The sequence below is a fragment of the Coenobita brevimanus genome, chromosome 51, assembly GCF_032717465.1.
Source record: "Coenobita brevimanus isolate Jiangsu-jjx chromosome 51, ASM3271746v2, whole genome shotgun sequence".
NCBI lineage: Eukaryota > Metazoa > Arthropoda > Malacostraca > Decapoda > Coenobitidae > Coenobita > Coenobita brevimanus.
The window spans coordinates 39,003,243-39,010,604 of record NC_137004.1 but is presented as its reverse complement, the minus strand read 5'-3'; positions in this window follow the sequence as shown (position 1 = coordinate 39,010,604).

Genomic DNA, 7,362 nt, shown 5'->3' with positions numbered 1-7,362 from the left:
CTACATCTCCGGCTTTCTTGGTCTCCTCCTCCTTCCTACCCTGCACACACTAGAACAACACACATCACACTCTAAAGTCCCGTCCACACGAGCGGGCAATGCCCGCGGGCACAAGCGAGCAGTTTGCCTGTTGACGGGCTCACCGCTTGTGTCCGCGGGCAAATGCGTAAATTGCCACGGGCAATTTACGCATTTGCCCTCTGGCACAAACGGTGAGCCCGTCAACAGGCAAACTGCTCGCTTGTACAGGGCTTAAAGGAAAAATGCAAAGAAAAATACAGTCTGCAACTTGTCCTGTCTGGTGCTTCCCTCTCCTGTCTCTCTCTCAGTGTTCTCTCTCTCCTGTTTCTCTCACTCTCCTCTCTCTCTCCTCTCTCCCTAGCATCAGCCTCTCTATGGCCTGGAAAAATACACGAACATTCCTTTCCTTAGCATCATGGCCTCCTCTCTCCCTACCATCAGTCTCTCCTCTCTCCCCAGCATCAGTCTCTCCTCTCTCCCTACCATCAGTCTCTCCTCTCTCCCTACCATCAGTCTCTCCTCTCTCCCCAGCATCAGTCTCTCCTCTCTCCCCAGCATCAGTCTCTCCTCTCTCCCCAGCATCAGTCTCTCCTCTCTCCCCAGCATCAGTCTCTCCTCTCTCCCCAGCATCAGTCTCTCCTCTCTCCCCAGCATCAGTCTCTCCTCTCTCCCCAGCATCAGTCTCTCCTCTCTCCCCAGCATCAGTCTCTCCTCTCTCCCCAGCATCAGTCTCTCCTCTCTCCCCAGCATCAGTCTCTCCTCTCTCCCCAGCATCAGTCTCTCCTGTCTCCCCAGCATCAGTCTCTCCTCTCTCCCCAGCATCAGTCTCTCCTCTCTCCCCAGCATCAGTCTCTCCTGTCTCCCCAGCATCAGTCTCTCCTCTTTCCCCAGCATCAGTCTCTCCTCTTTCCCCAGCATCAGTCTCTCTTCCCTCCCCAGCATCAGTCTCTCCTGTCTCCCCAGCATCAGTCTCTCCTGTCTCCCCAGCATCAGTCTCTCCTGTCTCCCCAGCATCAGTCTCTCCTGTCTCCCCAGCATCAGTCTCTCCTGTCTCCCCAGCATCAGTCTCTCCTGTCTCCCCAGCATCAGTCTCTCCTGTCTCCCTAGCATCAGTCTCTCCTCCCTCCCTACCATCAGTCTCTCCTCCCTCCCCAGCATCAGTCTCTCCTGTCTCCCCAACATCAGTCTCTCCTGTCTCCCTAGCATCACTCTCTCCTCCCTCCCTACCATCAGTCTCTCCTCTCTCCCTAGCACCAGTCTATCGTTTGGGGAAATACAGGAACATTAGTCTCAGCCGGCTCCGATTCTGTCTTTCCTCTCTACCATCAATCAAACAATCAGTATATCTATTTATATCTGTAGCTAGACGTCTATACCGCCAACAAATAGCCTCCCTGTTGCCATATACCTCTCCACTCCATCCATCTATTTCATCTTCAGTCTCCCCCCCCTCCCCCCCTCCACCTCACTCACATACACTCTCCTCGTTAGTCTCTCGCTCTCCATCCTCTCCACATGGCCAAACCACCTGAATGTATTACCGGGTACTCCTAACGCTTCCTATCACATCCATTTCTCTATCACTGGGGAGATACAGGAATATTAAAGGTGTCTGTGGAGTGCGTTGCCTACCAGAGTAACGGTGTACAAGTGTCGCCATAACTGCTACTATCATCCCCACTACATCACCTACAAATACACGGTACAGGTTCATATGTGGCTTTGGAGGCTTCTTGACAACTCTTCATTAGCGATTTTGTTCACACATTTCACTTTAATCTTGTTACTTATGCAAACTGTCGATATTAAAAGGAAAATGAATCGCTGAGTGAATGGTGCTACGGAGCCTCCTAAGCCACTCTTGACACAGACGCTGATGGCTTCACTAGTTTGCCATTCTTGTTCTTCAGGGTTGCCATCTCGTTCCCTTGTGTTGTCTTCTATTGTTGCCATCTCGCCGTCCAAGGTTGCCATTTGTCATCCTAGGTCGCCATCTCGTCTTCTATTACTGCTGTCTTGTTATAGGGTGCCATATCATTGTCTGCAGTCGTGTCGTTGCCATATTGCCATCCTGCTGTCTAGGGCTGTCTTGTCTTCCGGGGTTGCAATCTTGTTTTTGGTTGCCGTTCCTCTAAGTCTTTGGGGTTGATACTCTGCTGTAGCCATCAGTTCCTGTGGAGGAAAATAGCAGTTAGGCGAACACTTTCCTCTGACTTATATACTACACCACAAGCCCTTGACATCCCACACACTGTACCCTACTTTGCCACAGGGGTTGACGCCAGCAAGGGAATACGGCCAGAAAACTTTGCCCCCGCTACCTAGTTGTGGACTTCATGAAAGGCGTGGTGTGGGCTCTGTCGGTGTAGTTTTGGAGCTAGGATGGGATGGGGCTCAGATCTATGCCAGAGGGTACAGAGCTTTGTGTCTCCCAGGCTGTGGCTTCTGCCCAATAGAGAGGAGCCCGAACCTGGGAGTAGTGCCCCAGGAGGCATTTTAGGAAGAGAGTAGGTTCAGCACATATGACTCTGGCAATAAGAGTAGCCAGATTTATTATTTCCTGGTCCGGTGGAGTGAAATGTGTATGCGGCTACACAAATTACTGATATGTGACAAGATGCTGAAGAAGTGGATGGTGAAATGAGGTTTTAGGCACCCAAGGCGAAAATATGGAAGTTGAAAAATAATAAAAGCAAAAAGGCATGCTTTCTATAGAGAGATAATTAATGTGGTGGCTGAACAGGAAACCCTAAAAAACAGTCTATAGAGTTATTGATTTAGCGTGGATGAACAACGGGCCCACCAAGACATAAGGTAGTATGGTGGCGGGATGAGGGTGTAGAAGTCGCAGTTAAGGGGTACGTAGGTATGTGTGTGCATGTATGTGTGCGGGAACGTGTTCATGTGTATGTATGTATAAATGTGCATGTATGTATGTATACGTGTGTATATATGTGTGTTTTTTGTGTATGTAGTCAACCAAAAAAGTATCGATCATCTTACCGCACGTTCCACTCTGACACAAGGACGAAGCTTTATGATATATTGGGCACCCTGCAATTATAAGTCCAAATATTGTCCTTGGTAATTATGTCGACTCCAAACTGCATACATCACCACATATTGGATGGTATATTTTTTGAGGCAATATTAAAAGCCTCGTGTGTGTCTGCAAACTCGCTCATTTTCACAACCATCGATCCCAAGGGGTGCAATACTTATTTAGTTGACTGTATGTATGTATGTATCCTTGTGCATGAAATTAAAAAATGCTTCTATACAGTATGTTAAATGAAGTGTATGAAAGAATAAGCTCTGAAAAGATTGATGATATGTCAGAAAAAAATATATAATTGAATTGTTTTAAAAAATGAAAAGTCAACTGTCAAAATTTATGAAAGGCAAGGTCTACCAACAGTACAAAATACCTGCATGTAGAATCAACGAAATAAACTTACTTGGACCAGTTGTAGTGGTGGTGGTGGTGGTGGTGGTAGGTGTGGTTAGTTAGTGGTTCTTCCCTGCTTTTGTCTTCCCTCCTTCTGTCTTCAACTCTTCAGGTCCAAGACAATCTGAAAAAATCAAATCAAATTAATAAAGTCTTTTCAGCCACCTAATAAGAGAAAAATATTGGTTAATTTCAACTCTGCTATTTTAACAGTTTATCATAACACTAATATTATTTCGCTGAAGTGGGAAATGTCCAGAAATAAAGGTGGTGGTGGTGGTGGTGGTGGTGTGGTTTTGGTGCTGGTTTTGGTGGTGGTGGTGGTGGTGTGGTTTTGGTGCTGGTTTTGGTGCTGGTTGTGGTGGTGGTGGTGGCGGTGGCGGCGGCTGTTCAGATCTGTCATGTCGCCTCTTGTCCTCTTTTTCCTGTCTTCTGTACTATCGTCTTATCATTATTTTCTTCTTTAGCTGTCCTGGTCTATCTATATCTGAAAAAGGGAGAACAACCAGTATCGGGAATCCGTCAGGCAATAATGATAATAGCAATAATAATAATAATAGTAACATCAGTCTATATTATCGTTACCCAATTTCTGTATGTATGTATGTTTGTGACTATAACAGAGTAAAAACGGCACAGAGCAAGGTACCGTTAAAATGCTCTAATTTGAAGAATAAAACTATTTCAAGTCCAATCAAGCCACCGGTTCCCGAGTTATGACTCATTTCCCGGCCTTTTTCTTCAAATTCAGTATTTTTCAGTGGAGGGGATGGATTCTTTCTTAGTCCGGCACTGAAATTACCAGCATGACATGAGAGAAGAATGACGTGTTTGTTATATTATCACTCTCGCTTCTCCATCCTCTCTCCCTTTACTCCCAAAGTTGTATACTAAAATGCTATTGTATAATTCAGTACAACAGCAAACACTACTATCCTGCCATACTCCCTCCTTTCTCAACGGGTGTCTGAACAAGACAAAAATATGGCAAACTTCCTCGCACCGACTTTCTCACGGCATAAGTATTCAGATTTCTGTTACCTTTCGACTGAAAATAAGAACTGACTTCACATCGAGCGGAGGCCGCCTTTAAGCGAGTAGTAATAAATAATAGTAATGAGTAGTATTAGTATAGCATTGCTACCGGTAGGAGACTAACATTACTCCAATAATAGCAAGACCAGTACTAGTAGAACAACAGCAATAATTACAGTAATAGCAAATAGTAATAACTACTAGCAACAGTAGTAACCATAGTAGTAATACTCGTATGCACTTCACTGCCATATCTGATCGTTAAGCACTTGCTCAAAAGAACCATTTCTGGATCGTGCTTTGTTTTGTTCAGAACCAGCGATTTATGTGTCGACGCCAGGGCAAGTGGGAACAATTTGGAGTCAAAGTACCCCTTTAGAGAATTTCAGTCGATATGAACTTGAAACGGACCCATCAGTGACCCAGCTGAAATCATCCTGCCAAGTTTCATCGAAATCCCTTATAAACTTTCGGCTCACCCAGCACGTACGTACGCTCGTACGCACACAATGATTACAGTACACTGGACAGAAATAATAGCAAAAATAGCACATTCTACAAGGAACACTCAGTACAATACCCACGCTCACCACCTGCTTTAAGGACCGGAGATTTGACTTTGTCCTGTCACTGAAGTTCAACAGATTACCCAAAATTGAATTACTGTACTTAGTTCTTGCCTAACCACTAATATTACCATCAATTTTACTTCAAAGCAGATGAAAATCTGAGTTGATTTTGCTCAATGGAACTGATTTTTTACCTTTTCCCTTTGATTCTGACCTTATGCTGCTTATGCTGTGACGGCAAATGTGTAATAAATACAATAAGTAGGCCAGGCATAGGTGCTACGAAACCTCCAATGCCACCTAGAATACCCTCTATGTAACTACCAAACAACCACACCCGACCACAAAGCTCCTCTGGCTTTAAAAATGCAGGAAAACTAAATAAGACATCTTCCATCCTGACTTAAATTCATCTATACTCATTCATTTCTAGGGTATTAGATACTTATTTTCTTATGTTATATTTTAATGAAGAAAAATGTCCAGGAAAAACTTCCAATAGCAGTCCTCCTTCACTGCACGGCTCCAGTTCAAACCAACTCGCAATACACCCCTCCTATAAGCTTAAATTAACTCATATTGGCACACCTGCTTATTAACCTAGTCTAGATAAACATACTACGAATTTTTTTTAGCATATACTTACGGTTAATGAAGAAAAATGTCCCGGAGAAGCAGTCAGCAGCCTCCCACTTCGACAGCTGGGCCTACACTGAACACGTCATCAAAGAGTTGTCTTGTGTTTCGGACGCCTCTCTGTTCGAAACTTTAGACCTAATGCCTAGCCGGTAACTCAACCAGGCGACGAAAGAAAACGGGAGATTGATAACTTCGATCCTGAAGAAAACGGAAGCTTCGACCGTCATCTAAAGTAATTTTGTACAAAGGCTTTATAGAAAGGTATTATTGTCCGTCTGTCTATCTGTCTATCTATCCATCGATCTATTTATCAGTTTATCTACAAGCACTTTTGTGCCCCATTATTAAAACTGGGAGCGCCAATTTGTGGAAATACTCTTGTCTTTTATATCAATTTCTGTAAAATGTAATGAAAATATAACTTGTGTGACCTTTCCGCATCGTGGCTGACTATGCTCCTCTCTCACTCTCTCCCTTCATCTCATCCTCGACCTCCCTCACGCCCTCTCTCCCTCATCTCACGCACATGCCGACAACTCTCATAGTCTATCAAACAGCTTGGCTTAAAATTGTTATCTTTCCGTCTTGAATGATGAGCTTTAACAAGAAAATAGAACTAGAATATGGTGCTTGTCACGAAGAAGTGTTGTTGATTCATCCCATTTAATTCAGTGACTATTCATGCTGCCGCCACCGATTTTATCCGGTTTAGGAAAGTTGTCTATTGTAGTGCCAAGTATACTCAGACTGAAGGGCCGATTCGACTAGTAACCAAGGAGACTCAATCTTTTCTCAAAGGCTTATCGAATTTCATGCAACCACGACTAATAAATCTGGGAAAGTGGTCCAATTCCATCAGATGACAACACTCACTGTAGCCACTCTCCTTCAGTGTTTGAGGTTAGTAGCCTAGCCCTGGACCCCTACTACTGCTGGGGCATTTAAATATACGGGTAATGGGTATCAAGAAATGGGAGATGGTGGAGGACAACGTGGGACCAAACTATTACTATTACAAACCCAGGCTCGGTCTAGGCTAAATTCTTCTTCACAGTTCTTTATACTGTAACTCGATACTGTTAAAAATCGTGACGTTCTAGGTGGGTAAGTGCTAGGGTGCGCTGGGTGGGTGTTTAGATGGGTGGGTGGGTGTTAGGGCGGGCAGGGTGAATGGATGAATGTATGTTAGATTGGGTGGATGGGTGTGTGTGTTAGGGCAGGTGGATGGGTGAGTGTATGTTAGAGTGGGTGGGTTAGGGTGTGCAAGGAAGGTGGGAAGGGCGAGTGGGTGCATGCAATGAATGAAAAAAGTCTAAGGATTCTTCAGTCACACCAGCTTGATTCAGACATGTCTTTATTGTCCTTAAGTCTATAATAGTCACGATAATAACCACCTACACCATTAAAATCAGGAGGAGGTTAGTGGCCAAGCGAGGAGGCGAAAAACTTAGCTCTGACTTTCTACCTTAACATCTCTTCCTTAGCGAATTATTTCTGCCTAATTATGGGGCTTTAAAAATTTCTTCGGTTAAAAAATTTCTTGGATGCTGTTTATGGAGTGTATGTCCGTAGTGCAAAGGCATAGACGAAAACAGGTGATTATGCAAAACAAATCGCTGAGAGACAGGTGTTACTAAATTTCCTAACCTT